At 42.2% G+C, this 16,096-nt stretch overlaps 1 protein-coding gene across 1 annotated transcript in view; it reads left to right on the forward strand.

Annotated features, from left to right (window-relative positions):
• Positions 1-16,096, forward strand: part of LOC311608986 (uncharacterized protein) — a 94,015-nt gene that overhangs the window by 33,108 nt on the left and 44,811 nt on the right. The gene's annotated exons all lie outside the window — the stretch shown is intronic.

Genomic DNA, 16,096 nt, shown 5'->3' on the forward strand with positions numbered 1-16,096 from the left:
ATAGACGGTAGAGTTTTCTAGAATTAGGCTCCAGGAAATGCTAAAGGCATGATGACGTGTACACCTCTAAACCCCACAAACAGCTGCCCTTTCGCTTTTGTGTCCATCTTTCATGAAATTTCACTAGGCGATTTCTTTCTGCTCCAGCCTCCAAACTCTCAGAATGTTCACATTCTTGTGGGAAATTGGAATTGAGAACAAGTAGTTGTCATTCAGTTGGGCTAGCCACTTATTTAATCAGAAGAGAAATAAATCGGGGGACTTGGATGCGCAAGTTGGAGGCAAACAAAGCTGTTCAGAGAACAAAACCAAAATGAGAGGTGGAAAGTGTTACTCTGAGTTCCACAGGCCTCTGGAATGTGGCTATGGGAGGCTGCCTAGTCTTCCTTGGGCCCCCAAGCCCTATCTGTGGGAGATGAGCTACTCTTCTATGGTGCCCCCAGGACCTGGCTGTGGGAGGCTAGCTTTCATGAGAGGGTGGTGATGATGATCAGATGATCTCTTGGTGTTTGACTTCTGTTATTTGTAACCAAGACTTGTGACTAAGCCACTATTGGTGTGTTGTGAGGCTCAAACCAGAATAATGTACATACCACCTATGGTGACTGTCAGAAAGTGGTTAGTCTAAGAAGGAGAATACCAGCTATTATAGTACTGTAGGTCCTGAGGGGCACTAGCATCCTTGGTTAAGGTCATATCATTGTGCACTCTGCCCACAATAGTTCATTTTGGTTTAGTCTGGTGAGTGGATGAAGAATAGGAATAAATTTGTCCTAACACGGGACAAAGTAATAAAAATTTGGGGAATGTTAAGATGTTAACATCTAACTCAACATTTTAAAGCCAAGTATTTCATGTTATCTAAATATCTCTAAAATATTTATAAAAATTCCAAAGCAGAATAAGCTGAAAAACTTAGCAAAGCTCCCAATTCTTCATATATTAAGGCAAACTGACTAATAGAACTTAAACCAGTTATTAAGATACAGGAACAGCATCAGAGGTCTAGGGGAGGGGAATAGGGCAGGAGAGGGAGGAAGGGTGGGAACAACAGGAAGATGCAAGCAAGGGAATAACAATTGGGATGTAATCTGAATAAATTACAATAAATTTTAAAAACTTAAAGATACAGGAACAGCATTGTAACTGACAGATTTTCTTTTAAATTATTTTGTTTGTCCGTGTTTCATGTCAGTGACGTCATGTCAAGAATGCTTAGCCTAATGTCATGACAGGGCAGAGTGTATTGAAATTATAAAAAAAAAAAAACCTCCTTAAATACATACTTACATGAGGCATTATCTGTAGTGGATGTAAACATATATTTTGGTTTGGTCTCAAGTGTGGGATGGAGAACAGATTTGCGAGAGAACAGGTGATGTTTATCCACTGAGAAGTCAAACCACTTTATGGGGGGACGGGGCTTGGTTTTTGCCAGTAGGCGGGGGCTTTTTGGGTCTTTGTATTGTTTGGCTGTTCATTGCTCCAGTTTGAGACGCTCCAAGAGAGAACAGCTCTAGCAAAAGCTTCGAAGCTTTGTGCTCTGGCTGAGGTTCTGGGTTCCGGCATCAAACTTTGTTGGAAATGCTGATCTGCTCGCTCCCAGGAACTGAATTCAACAAGATCTACTTCTCCTGTTCCCATAAATCTCCTTTCTCTCCTCTCTAGGGTAGGTGGGTTGGAAGGGAGGTAGAGGCATTTAAAGAATTCCAGATAACGTAGGTTTGAATGGTCGGAGCTTACAATTATCTATAGATTCAATAAATATTTTCTGTAAGATGGAAGATAAACATTTTCATTTTACAACTATCCTCTAGACAAATGCTTGTTGTAAATAATTATCTGAATTCATAACATGTGCAGTGTCACATAACTGCTTAGTAGCACACCTGACTTGTACTTCCAATTGTGAGTCCCAAGCCTCCCCCTCCCTCTTAGTTTGGGCTTTATTGCTGTGAAGAGACACCATGACCATAGCAACTCTTATAAAGAACGGCATTTTATAGGTCTGGCTTACCGTTCAGAGGTTTAGTCTATATGTCATCATGGTGAGAAGCACGGCAGCGTGCAGGCAGCAAATGGAGACTGTGTGCCACACTGGGCGTAGCTTGAGCATAGGAGACTTCAGCGGTCAGTCCCACAGTGACACACTTCCTTCAACAGAGCCACACTTATTCCAGCAAAGACACACTTCCTAATAGTGCCACTCCCTATGGGCCAAGCATTCAAACCCATGAGTGTATGGGGACCATAAATATTCAAACCACTACACCCCCAAACTTTATTATTTCTACCATAGATATTATTTAGTTGAACCATGTAATACTGCCATTTTCATTGTTAATACTCAAAGATTAATGACATTGTGACTCATTGTCATATTAGTATTAGCTTTTTATAAAGAATAATAAAATTTGATTACTTGACCAGCATATGTAATTTTTCAGGATGAGTAAATGTAAAATATAGTTGCTGTCTTATAAAGTCTTGTTCTAGTTTGGGTTTTCTAAGCATTAGAACTTGTCACAGAGATGAAAGAGCTTGGGCTTCCTTTTAAGGTAGAGATCCATGACAGCAAGAAAAACGGAGAGGGGAAACAAAGCAGGTTTGGGAAGCTGGCCCTCTGTCTGGTCAGGTAATTCATCCATTGATATATCTCACTGTGGAACCAATGGAAAACATAAAAAAAAAAAAACAACTCTCTGTGCTAAATATGAGAAAATATTTTTCTTGTCATTATTCCCTAAGCAATACAGTACATAATCAATGCAGCATTTTTGGTATATTAGTTATTACATATAATCTAGGGATAATTTAAGGCAATGAGAGGATTGTGTAGGTTATGTACATATACTATGTTACTTTGCGTAGGAACTTGAGCTCATCTTCAGACTCTCCCATCTGTCGCGTTCTGGAGCCAAACCCTCTGAGGTTGGCCGGACTGAAAATTACTGAGCTGGTCACAGCTTAAAATACACACCGGCGCGCGCACACACAACATATTTCTGAAGTATCTCGTTTAATACACTATTCTGAAACTGCACGTCCACACAGCTTGCTTTGTTCCTATTTCCTCATTCTCACTGGTCCACATTTTATGCCTTCTTTGGGGAGATGCCGTTCCCCTCATCATCTACAGCTGGAAGTCATATGGAAAGCCAGACTCTCAATAGGTCAGGTTTGACCACTACACATCTGACCTGGGTTCAAAATAAAAAGTTATGGGCGAGAACCAGCCTCACTCTTTCATCCATCCCTTTGGGTCAATCGCCTCCAATACCCAGAGGCAGTCTCCATCTGGGAACCTGCTGGCCACGCTGGCCTGGGGGTCAGGTAGGTAATCCTCACTTTCCTTCCTTGTCCTCCACTTTAAGTTTCCCAGTCTCAATCTCAGCCCTGTAGCAGACTGCTCGAAGGGACCCCTTATCCCTGTCTAACTCACATCCTAGGGACTCTGTCGAACTCGTGAGAGATGCACTTTTCCCCCTTCTTGTGGACCTCTTCAGGCCCCCCCTCTTCTAGCCCATCCCCATTCCTTTCTATCACCCCCAAATACCTAGAAAAAAGTTTACCCAGGACTCTAGTGGACACACATGCCAGGGATTAACACACACACACACACATACATACTACATATATATTATTTATATTATATATATAAACATATATATATTTACTGCATTTCTTTTCAGAATATTTTTTATTTATATTTTGTTCACTTTATATCCCAATTGTGGCCCCCTCCCTTGTTACCTTCTTGTCCCACCCTCTTTTCCTCATGCCCCCTCCCTCCCCTAGTCCTCAGAAAGGGGGACCCCTCCTCCTCTAACATCTGACTTCAGACTATCAAGTCTCATCTGGACTGCCTGTATCCTTTTCCTCTGTGGCCTGGCAAGGCCGCCCTTCCAGAGAGAGTGATCAACATGTGGGGACCAGAGTCCATGTCAGTAGTCCCTACACCCCAGATTATGAGACCCACAAGGAGACTCGTTCTTAACAAAACCACCAGGCACCATTCTTAAACTTTTATAAATAAGCCAGAACCCCTTAAAACAATAGGAACAAACCCAGTCTGCTGCTAAAGGAAGATGAATTAGAAATATTATGTGGTCCAAAAGTGAGGTTGCATCACTCATAAATGTCTAGGGCTTGTCTCCATTTGAAGAATGATGTTTTCTATTTTTAAACCCTTCCAGAGACTTGGACTCTCTCTCTATCCCTCTCTCTCTCTCTCTCTCTCTCTCTCTCTCTCTCTCTCTCTCTCTCTCTCTCTCTGGAGGAAGTGCCTTTCATGACACAGTGCCCCAAACACTGCTGGATGGAATAAACCCAGAGAAGCTCTCAGTTCCCCAGACAGCATTTGACCACTCTTTAGTTGTTGTTGGATGAATCCCGTGGCTGGATTGACCTTTCACAGTTGATGCATTCCTAACAGCCCATGGCTTGAGGTGTTAGGATGTCAGCCAACTTGAAAGAAATATAATCCTAGAACACAGTGTATTGTTAATTTTTTTCTCTCCTTTAATAGATTTTCAAAAAGAGCTTAGGAATGAGAAAGTGGAGTGGAGAAGGAGCCAAGAGGACAAGAAAAAAAAAGTAAAAGACATGGCTCACACTCTCATGTTGTGGGGTTGCTACTGCAGTGATCAGCTATGACAACGGCTGCTAATGGTCTTTTCCTTAATGCCCAGGCCCAAATACTGCTTAGCACATAGAACCAATGACAATACAGTGTGTTTTGCCTGCCCAAGGGGATAAATGTAACAGAGATACCCCACATTTAGAAGAATATAACTTGTTCTTTTCTTTCCTTAATAGAGCTCTTGTTCCTACTTGAAACCTGCTAGAGAGCCCAGGCATGATGGAAATGTTTTTCACACTAAGTATCCTTCAAAGCTTCACCAAAGCTTGTAATTTGAAGACTATCTGTTAACTGTAATTTGCTGTAGAATTGGCCACGACTCACCAGCTAAAAGGACTACAAGTCAAAACTAAAAGGTCACAATAGAATTGCATAAGGGTGGGCAAGAGAGCTTGGAACTGTGTCAGACTTTGTCTTAGTCTTTATGGCCCCAGATTTGAGAACATTTTTGAAGTTAATAGTAAAATGAATTTTGAAAATCTGTGCCTGGGCACTCCATGCTCCATTTCTCTGGTGTGCTCCATGCTCCAGCTCCCATCGTGCTCCATTTCCCTGGTGTGCTCCACGCTCTAGCTCCCATCGTGCTCCATTTCCCTGGTGTGCGCTACGCTCTAGCTCCCATCATGCTCCATTTCCCTGGTGTGCTCCATACTCTAGTTCCCATCGTGCTCCATTTCCCTGGTGTGCTCCACGCTCTAGCTCCCATCGTGCTCCATTTCCCTGGTGTGCTCCATGCTCTAGCTCCCATCGTGCTCCATTTCCCTGGTGTGCTCTATGCTCTAGCTCCCATCATGCTCAATTTCCCTGGTGTGCTCCATGCTCTAGTTCCCATCGTGCTCCATTTCCCTGGTGTGCTCCACGCTCTAGCTCCCATCATGCTCCATTTCCCTGGTGTGCTCCATGCTCTAGCTCCCATCATGCTCCATTTCCCTGGTGTGCTCCATGCTCCAGCTCCCATCGTGCTCCATTTCCCTGGTGTGCTCTATGCTCTAGCTCCCATCGTGCTCCATTTCCCTGGTGTGCTCCATGCTCTAGTTCCCATCGTGCTCCATTTCCCTGGTGTGCTCTATGCTCTAGCTCCCATTGTGCTCCATTTCCCTGGTGTGCTCCATGCTCTAGTTCCCATCGTGCTCCATTTCCCTGAAGAGAGAAAATGAAGAAGATATCAGATGATGAAAAGATCTCCCATGCTCATGGATTGGGAGAATTAACATAATAAAATGGCCATCTTACCAAAAGCAACCTACAGATTCAATACAATTCCCATCAAAACACAAACAGAATTCTTTATAGAACTTGAAAGAACCATTATTAACTTCATATGGAAAAACAAAAACAAAAACAAAAAACCCAGAATAGCTAAACAATAAAAGAACTTCTTGATATATCTCCACCCCTGGTTTCAAGCTACACTACAGAGCAATAGTAATAAAAACTGCATAGGACTGGCATAGAAACAGACTGGTTGACCAAAATTTGCCTTACCTAAAAGATGTGCAGAGATAAAGATGAGTAGAGAGTGAGAGAATGACCAACCAATGCCTGGCCCAACCTGAGGCCCACCCCATGGGAGGGAGCCAACCCCCTTGACACCATTAACGATATTATGCTATGCTTACAGACAGGAGCCTAACTTAACCATCCTCTGAGAGGCCCCACCCACCCACCAGCAGCTGATGAGTCAGATGCTGAGACTCACAGTCAAACATTAGGCAGAGCTCAGAGAGTCCAGTGGAAATGTAGGAGGGAAGGACAGAAGGACCTGAAGGAGAGAAGAACTCTGCAAGAAGACCAACAGATTAACTAATCTAGACCCATGGGGCTTACAGAAGATGGAAACACCAACCAAAGAGAGTGCATGGACTGAACCTAGGCCCCTTACACATATACAACTTATGGGCAATTTGATCTTCATGTGGGTCCCATAGTGGGTTGAGCCGGTGCTATCTGGTACATGGACTCTTGCTGCTTTCAGTCACGTTGCCCTAACTGGACTGCCTTGCCTGGCTTCAGTGGATGAGGATGAGCTCAGTCCTGTTGCACCTTGATGATCTGGGGTGGGTTAGTGAGGAAGCCTCCCCTTTCTGAGAACAAGGGGAGGGTGCATAGGGGAAGAGGGTGGGAAGGAAGGACCAGAAAGAGAGGAGAGAGGGGGATACGATCAGGATGTAAAGTGAATATATACATTAAAAATAAATTTTGAAAAAGGAACAGGAGAGGAGAGGAAGTGAAGAAGGATATAAAGGTGGGGATAAGATACGGGGAAAGCAAGGATGGGAGGACAGAGGGCTTGTAGAGAGAAGAGAAACCATGGGTGAGGACATCTCTGAGCCAAGCTGGAGACGTATGACAAAGTAGACTCCTGGGAGGAGATGGGAGTGACTCTAGCTGAGATCCCAGTAGCAGGGGTAATGGAGACTAACGAGGATCCCCTCTAACTACACAGGACTCCTAGGACAGGGAGGGTAATTCCAACTGACCCACAAAAACCTTGACTAAAAATTTGCCCTGCCTACAAAATGTGCAGGGATGAGCATAGAGCAGAGATTGAGAGAACATCCAACCAATGCCTGGCCCAACCTGAGATCCATCCCACGGGAGAGAGCCAACCCCTGACACTGTTAATGATACTGCTGTGCTTGCAGACAGGAGCTTAGCATTGCTGTCCTCGGAGAGGTTTCACCCAGAAATTGATGAAAACAGATGCTGAGACTCATAGCCAAACACAGGACAGAGCTCAGGAAGTCTTGTGGAAGAGTGAAGGGAAGCATAGAAGGACATGGAGGGGCCAGTAGTGCCACAAGAAGACCAACAGAGCCAACTAACTTGGGCCCAGGGGAGCTTGGGGAGACTGAATCACTAATCAAGCACAAACCATGCATGGATTGGGCCTAGGCTCCCTACACCAATGTAGCTGATAGGCAGCCTGGTCTACATGTGGATCCCCTAGAAAGGGAAGCAGAAGGTGTCTCAGACATGAACCCTGTTGCCTGCTTTTCTATCACTTACCCCTGGCGGGGCTGCTTTGCCAGGCCACCTTGGAAGAGGGTGTGCTCTGTCCTGATGGAATTTAATGGGTAGAGACAGGTTAGTGGAGTGTGGTGGGTGTGGGGGCTCCCTATTTCTGAGGAGGAGGGGAAGGGGAAGAGGAAGAGGGAGGGAGGGTGGGGCCAGATGGGAAGAAGGGAGGGGCCTATGATCAAGATGTAAAGTGAATAAACAAATAAAGTAATTAAATAAAATCTATAAGGAGGAAGTTAATTCCCAAGACTCTGTGTGATAGGACAAACCACAGTCAATTTTACTCCATTACTAAGCTACATCCCCAGCGTTTTCTTTTTGAGTTGTGAAATCAGGTATCACAAAGTTGCCTAGATTGCCCACTGCCCTGAGATGTCTCTCATTGCCCTCCTAAGTAGCTGATATCCCAGGATTGCATATGCACACCTGGCGACATCATTATTCTGGTGAAAGACAATAGTAGAAACTAGGGTTATGCATTTTCCCCTCTAAAATTTTCCATTCTGAATTATACTACTTATTTGAGACTGTTCTGGTTACTATGCATTCATTAATGATTAAAATACCCAGGAACACAGAAATGGTCAGAATATACATGGGTTCAGAAAAATGACTGCTATTCAAATATCTGAGTGTGGTTTATCGATAAGTTGAGGTCTAGAAGTAGCACAGGGCTAAAGTTTCTGGATTTTATGAAATTTCTAAATGCTTCATATCACTCACTTAGCCTCATTTAACCTTCTACTCCTTTACCCTTCCCCTTCCTTGCCCTTTTCCTCACCTTTTCTGTTCACTCTCCCCTCCTCTCCTCCTTTTCTCTCTCCTACCTCTCTCTTTTCCCTCCTTTCTCCTCTATTCACCCACCTCCTCCTTCCTTTCTTTCTTTTTTAAAGTTGGTGCTCAATGTCCTTAGTCATCAGAGAAATGCAAATCAAAATGACTCTGAGATTCCATCTTACACCCATCAGAATGGCTAAGATCAAAAATTCAAGCGACACTACATGCTGGCAAGGATGTGGGGAGAGAGGAACACTCCTTCATTGCTGGTGGGAATGCAAACTAGTACAACCACTTTGGAAATCTATCTGGTGCTATCTCAGAAAACTGGGAATAGTGCTTCCTCAAGACCCAGCTATTCCACTCCTTGGAATATACCCAGAAGATGTTCCACCACACAACAAGGACATATGCTCAGCCATGTTCATAGCAACCTTACTGATAATAGCCAGAACCTGGAAACAACCTAAATGTCCCTCAGGCAAAAAATGGATAAAGAAACTGTGGTACATTTACACTATGGAATACTACTCAGCTATTAAAAACAAGGGATTTCTGAAATTTGTGGACAAATGGATAGAACTAGAAATGATCATAATGAGTGAGTTAACCTAGAAGCAGAACGAGTCAAATGGTATATACTCACTTATATCTGGGCACTAGCCCAAGGGGCATGTCCCGTGAAAGTCGTCACTTGCCAGGAAAGTGGGACAGAAGGGAGGACATCTTTTTGGGACTCTAGATGAGAGAAGCATGGGAGAATGGGGGAATAGAAGGATCCAGAGGGTCCTAGATTCCTACAAGAAGAGCATTATGACGAGCAGTTCTGGGCCCAGGGATCCTGCTCAAACTATGGCACTAACCAATGACAATACTTGCAGTAAACTTCAAACCCCTACCCAGATCTAGCCAATGGACAGGACATTCTCCAGAGTTGAGTGGAGAGCAGGGACTGACTTTCACACAAATACTGGTGCCCTATATTTGACCACGTCCCATGGATGGGGAGGCCTGGTGGCACTCAGAGGAAGGATAGCAGGTTACCAAGAAGAGACCTGATATGCTATGAGCATACACAGGGGAAGGAGGTACCCCTCAGTCACAGTCATAGGGGATGGGAGTAGGGGAGAAACAGGAGGAAGGGAGGAATGGGAGGATACAAGGGATGGGATAACAACTGAGATGTAATATGAATAAATTAATTTTATATATATATATATATATATATATATACATATATATAAACAAAAAGTAAAAAATAAATTTGGTGCCTGGCCAGAGATAGGAAAAGGAACATGCAACTATACTATTGCCCTCAAGTCAAGCAACACTTACCTGCCAGTCATTAGATATGTGACATGGGTGACAGAATGTCCTTCAGAGGCTCGTCTCTTTGGACACTAGATCCCTGGGTGGCAGAATTGTTTGGGGAAGGATTGGGCGTGGCCTTGTTGGAGAAGGCATGTTACCAGGGTGGGCTTCAAGACTTCAAAAGACTCACAGCGTTCCCAATGCACTCTCTGTTACCTGCTTGCTCTTTATGATGTGAGCTCTCAAGTGCTGCTTCCGACACCGGCTGCCACCATTCAGACACCATGTATTCTAGCCCTCTGAAACCATTAACAACCTCTACTGGTTGCCTAGGACATGATGTCTTATCACAGCAATAGAAAAGTAACTAAGACATATGGTTTGACTAGAATCATATGCATAGATTCTGCCTTCAACTTCAAGGTACTGATACATCTAGAATAAAAGGAAGAGAGACACATTATTGCACCGTAAACTATGGTTGGTTGAACAGTTCCTTAACCTGTCTCCACCACAAACTATTCATACATGGTATTGTTTCATTACTACTCTAATTCTTAATAATTCTTGTCATTAGGAACAACCTCCGTGGTACCTCAGGAACCAGGTTTGGAGGATGCAGTCTTGGACTCCTGGGCTCAGTGTGGAGATGGATCCACCATCTTCTAGATGATTAAGTTCATATATATTGGTTTTTTTGAGACAGGGTTTCTTTGTGTAGCCTCAGCTCTTCTGGACTAGCTTTGTAGACTAGGCTGGCATCGAACTCACAGAGATCCGCCTGCCTCCCTGAGAGGTGTGCGCCACTACTCCCAGCTGCTTCCTACATTCTTACGTCATCTCTCTCATAAGCTGTAACTATCCTAATGGAGTCCCATGTGACTTTTCAGAGAGCACTCATTTGAAAACAATATGTTGCTTAACAATAAAAAGACAACTCAATTAAAAAATTGGCAATGAATTTGGATAAACATTTCTCTAAAGATGATACGTAAATTACCAGTAGGCACATGAGAAAATTCCCTGTGTTAGTAGTCATTAGGAAATTCAAATCAAAACCACAGTATGGCAACACTCACACCCATCAGGATACAACAATAAAATAGACAGACAGGAGCATGTGCCAGGGAGGATGTGAAGAAAGTGGAACTCTCTTATAGTATTGGTGCCACAAAATATTCTAAATGTCGCAATCAGTTTAGAAAACAGCTTGGTGGTTTCTCACACACACAAAAAAGTTGAACATAGTGTCAACATGTAACCCAGAAATTCTGTAACTAGTTATATGAGGGAGAAAAGTGAGTGCCATGTCTACTCAAAAGCATGCATCCAACCATTCACAGGCTCAAAGGGAAAGCAATCCAAATGCCAAGCAATGAATGAATCCGTAAATACAGTGTGGCATGTCCGTACAGCAGTATGTCAATCTGACAAAAGAAAAAAAAAAAACAACGTACAAACAAACCATTACTACCATATAAGTAAATCTTGAAAAGTCCCTAACTGAAAGATCTGGAAAGACAAATGGGGTATAATTTCAGTTATATAAAATACCCACATATCCGGAACAAACAAACAAGTTTATAGACAGAAAGTAGATTACTTACTCTCAGGATCTAGGAAAGGGGAAAATGAGAGTAACTTCTTAAAGACCTGGGCTAATAGTAGGGTAATAAGAATGGTCTGGAATTAGGGAGAAATGGTAGCTGCACTGCTACATATATACTAAAAAGCACTAGATAATATGATTTAAAAATGAATTAACAGCTCTGTTAACTATATCACAATTTTTAAAAAACTTAATGCTACTTAAAAGACATTGGACAATTAATTTTAGCTTAACATTGATAAATTGCTGTTAATTAAATTTTACACCCTGAATAAGAAGGTGATATGTTGCACGTAGGGGAAACTTTGGTTAGTTGCCTGTTTGTCTATGCCTAGCGCTACTACAAACCACACACACACCACATATTACATTCCGTACCACACACCAGCCCCCCACACACATACTATGCACACTTAAACACAAACCATCTGAACCAAACACACACACACACACACACACACACACACACACACCATATCATACCACACACATACATACCACACACACACACACACACACACACACACACACACACACATACCACACACACACACACACACACATACATACCACACACACACACACACACACACACACACACACATACCACCACCCCCACATACATATATAACACACCAAACATATTTTGTGTTACATTTTATCACATATATATATAATGTGATCACTTTTTTCAGATTGGTGTTCTAATTTTTAAATTTTTTTTTAAATTCTTATAAAATAGGTCATTCTTTAAGGGTTTCCATTAAATTAAAAAAAACTCTTGGTACATAAAATATGATAATCACAAAACCTGATTTGATTTGTGTGATAACTTTAGAATCATTTGATAAAAAGTTTACTATTACACCATGGCTCTGAAAGGCTTTACAACCCGTAAAGGCATTTGACTTGGTTATCAGACTATTTTGTAAATCACAAAAAAAAAAGAAAGAAAGAAAGAAAAGGAAAGAAAGACAAAAATTCTGAATTTATAGCTTCTCTTAAACAATTCAAACGGGATCTGACAGTACAAAATCTCTTTTATTCCCAGAAAACAAGTGGGTCTGGGTCAGATGCATCTGCTGTACTTGGTCGGGGTGGGCCTTTCCCCTCTTTCCCCTTTCCCCTAGTGTGTAAATTGTTACTACCTTACTAGCTTAATCTGAGAACCATTGATTTAGGCTCACCAATGCCTTTATTTCCCAGTCAGTGTAGTCTATCTGGAAAAGCTAGCCACACAGAAAGCATCCAGAACAGTTCTCCATGCAAGCTGGGACCTTCCTCCCTTTTCTTTTTAGTATCAACTACTTATGTCTTGCATTTTAATGATCCTATGATAGCACCTCCATCTCCTCTCCCACCTGAAGTGCATCAATCACTGTCATCGCCCCCTGTCACGTCATCCAGGTAGAAGTGCAAGGCGGAGACACTAAGAGCTTGGAATGACCAATGACTTTAAGCACTACAGATAGCGTTCATAGTTAGAGGGTTGGCCTTGTGCTTAAGACCTATGAGCCTGACACTGTCTACCTTGTTAAGGCAAAAGGACACCAAAAACATCAGTCTAACAGGGGCGTGTAGTCGCCTTCTAGGAAAGGAGACTTTGGGACTGAGTTGAATGTGTAGGATGTTGACCGAGTTCAGCACCCCCTTTATGGGGGACATAAAGGCAGCTGTGGCTGGCCCTACCATAGCTCCAGAGCCTCGGCTGTCTTTCAGAGTTGTTCATAGTATGGTCAAGATGTCCAGAGCACTTCACACTCCTGCTGTAATAAGTCATTAGCTCTCAGTCACCTCAGGGAAAGATGGGACTGCTCGAGAAGACCTTCTGCAGGTGATGCCGAGCCTGAGGGGAATGGCAGATGTTGTTACCTGCTCATCCTTCTTGGAAGAGGCGAGTGTGTGGTCCAGCACAGTGCCCACTGCAATCCCACAGTGAAGGCTCTCATTCCATTCTCAAACCGTAATTGACAGGTGGTCTATACACAAAGTAGGTGTTTGGGTGGAGAGGTCTTTGTTGTCAATTACTTGATTGAAACACACTCTCTTTCTCTCTCTCTCTCTCTCTCTCTCTCTCTCTCTCTCTCTCTCTCTCTCTTTCTGTGTGTGTGTGTGTGTGTGTGTGTGTGTGTGTGTGTGTGTGTGTGTGTGTCCGTGACCTCCCCCTCCCCAATGAGCCTCTCTTTGGCTTTATCTCTTTTAAGCTGGGGATGGAAAGTAAAACCAATGCAGATTGGAATGCCAACCAACAACATACACGTCAACTCTTAGGAAAGCATAATTAGCCAGTCCAGGAATCCTCTCACCCAAATACCAACTCCCTTATTAAGGCTGGGCAGGAAAACAAAAGGAAGCCAATAAAAGCTTCCCTGGGACTATCCCTGGTCTGGAGAAACACGCGCTTCTCGGGATGTCTGAGTCCTGAGACATCTGCTTTAGGCCTCCAGGAACCGGGCCCTCACCCATCTGGGTGATGTTGAGCAACAGGACAGCGTTTCTCCTTGTGGCCTGGGCCCACTGAAGCAGAGCCTCGGTGTCTTGGTTGTGTGAGGACCACTGATTCCTTTGCTCCTCTTAATCCTTCTTTCTCTCTATTGTCAGTCACCAGGATTTTTCTCCATTAATATATTCTGCTATTTCCTTTTGGCTGCATTTGAAAGATTCAATAACTCAAAATTTTTGACTTGTATAATTTTTAGTGTTTATATTTTTATTTCCTTAGAAAATAGGAGCATAAACAACATTCCCATTTTATCCTTCATTTGGAAATGTATGACATAGTTTTATTAAGTAATAAGTAATTTTATTTCAGAATTGTTTCTCAGTGCACATACTGCCTTTGCAAATGCCTTTTACATAAAGCTATCTCCTGTTTTATAAATATGTATACCCATGAATCAAAATTACTTTATAGTGTGAAGCATTATTAAGCTTTTTAAACATTTATTTCAAACATATTCTGGAAGTTAGTACATTTAAAATGTATATACTCATTTGAACTAGCCCCCAACATAGATTTATAATAAAATTAAAAACTCAAAGCACATTCAAACCTTAGACTACACATTTTAGCTGCATAGTGTACTTTCATGTCCTCTGTGTGGCAGGTCTCCCAGAATCCTATTCTCCTCCTACATGGCTGAGCATAGATTTCATGGGGTTTCCTTTCTAACTCAAGTGCTTCTGATAGTTTTGAAAAGAATCTCTTTAAGATGACAAGTTCTATTACTCTCCAAAAGAATTTGGAGTATAACGTATAGTCCTTGCCCACAGAGTCCTTTAAATATTTGTTACCTCGGCAATCCACAGCACTTAAGGATTTTTCATTCATCTATAGTCTGTTCCTTGTTAAAATATTTCAAAAATAAAAAATAGTGAGTCAGTTTGGGCTATGCATTCACCTTTGTTCTCAAAACATTTAAAATATTGACAGAGCATAACTGAAAACAGCTTTGTTCACTATAAACATCCTTTCATTCATATGGCTACAATTCATAATGTAGGTCACTTATGAATTAACAGGAGAAAAGGCAGTATTAATTAGGTACAGATAAAAATGTTAATGGCAGTTAGCATGCTATAGGGTATTTGAAGACAGTTTTGATTTAAATTTTTTGCCTGAGGTTGATGAGTGGGCTGAGCTGCTATGGGAACATGCTGTGTAAGGGGAGTGGAAAGGCTGTTAGAAAATAGTTTGGGAACAGAGGAAACAAATGACAAATAGAAATTGTTCATTTGTTAAGCTTTGTCATGATCAAAAGGTAACATTTTAAAACATGTTCATTTTATTACATCTGCTAAGCTAGAACAACTCACTTCCCCATTACACATTGCAGTGCCGGATTTGAGTCTTTCCTCATTTCATGCTCAGGGTAATTCCAGGCAAATTAAGAGAGAGGAGATGCTATCTCCCATAATCGCTGTTCTTGGAGGCAATAGAAAGAGAAGATTTATTGATGACCATAATTTCCTCTACCAAATCACTGAGAAAATATTTCATTTCCAGGAACACTGACACAAAGAGAAAGCAAGCTAATAAATGGCCGATGAGTCAGGTTGGACGAGGAAGCCTACAAATGCCTTTCCTAGTAGTGAGTCATGTGACGATGGCACGTTAGGCGGCAGCTTTTCTAATGGCTCTTTGTAATCAGCAGTCCCAGTGGTCAGCTCACACTTAGCAGATGTGAGACACACACACACACAAATGATTTTTATGCTGTTACGTAACACTTGGAATTTGTTTTCCCTCCCCCACAAACCTCAGTGCCTTTTCTGTCTTCTATACATTAGAAATGGATTTTTAAAAACCCACTGCTTCCCCTGTACTTTGTTATAGGTTTCTTATTGTACGTATGTGATGTCATTGTCGCACTTCTACTCTTCAAATGTATCTCAGGCAATAAGTTTGGACTGCTATTAGGTTAAGTACCTTGTAAATATACACCACATACTTCCATGTATTAGGAATAGTTCCTTCGAGAAACATAATCAATACCATGTACATAAAAAAGGACATTTATTGGATTGACCTGCACTGTAGGGACCAGGTGTTCCGAAATGAATTCAGTAGCTGCAAAGTCCATAAAGCTGGATGGTTTTGCCCCTTCCCCAAACAGTAAGAATCCAAGGAGTTTCTCCAGGTGCTTGTTCACTTCAGGGGACTCAGCTTCCTATCCATCACTCTGATCTAATTTCTCAGCATTCTTTATTTCTCATCTCCACTAGAAAACTGGGAC

Source organism: Acomys minous (genome assembly GCF_964271855.1).
Source record: "Acomys minous genome assembly, chromosome: 11".
NCBI classification, from domain to species: domain Eukaryota; kingdom Metazoa; phylum Chordata; class Mammalia; order Rodentia; family Muridae; genus Acomys; species Acomys minous.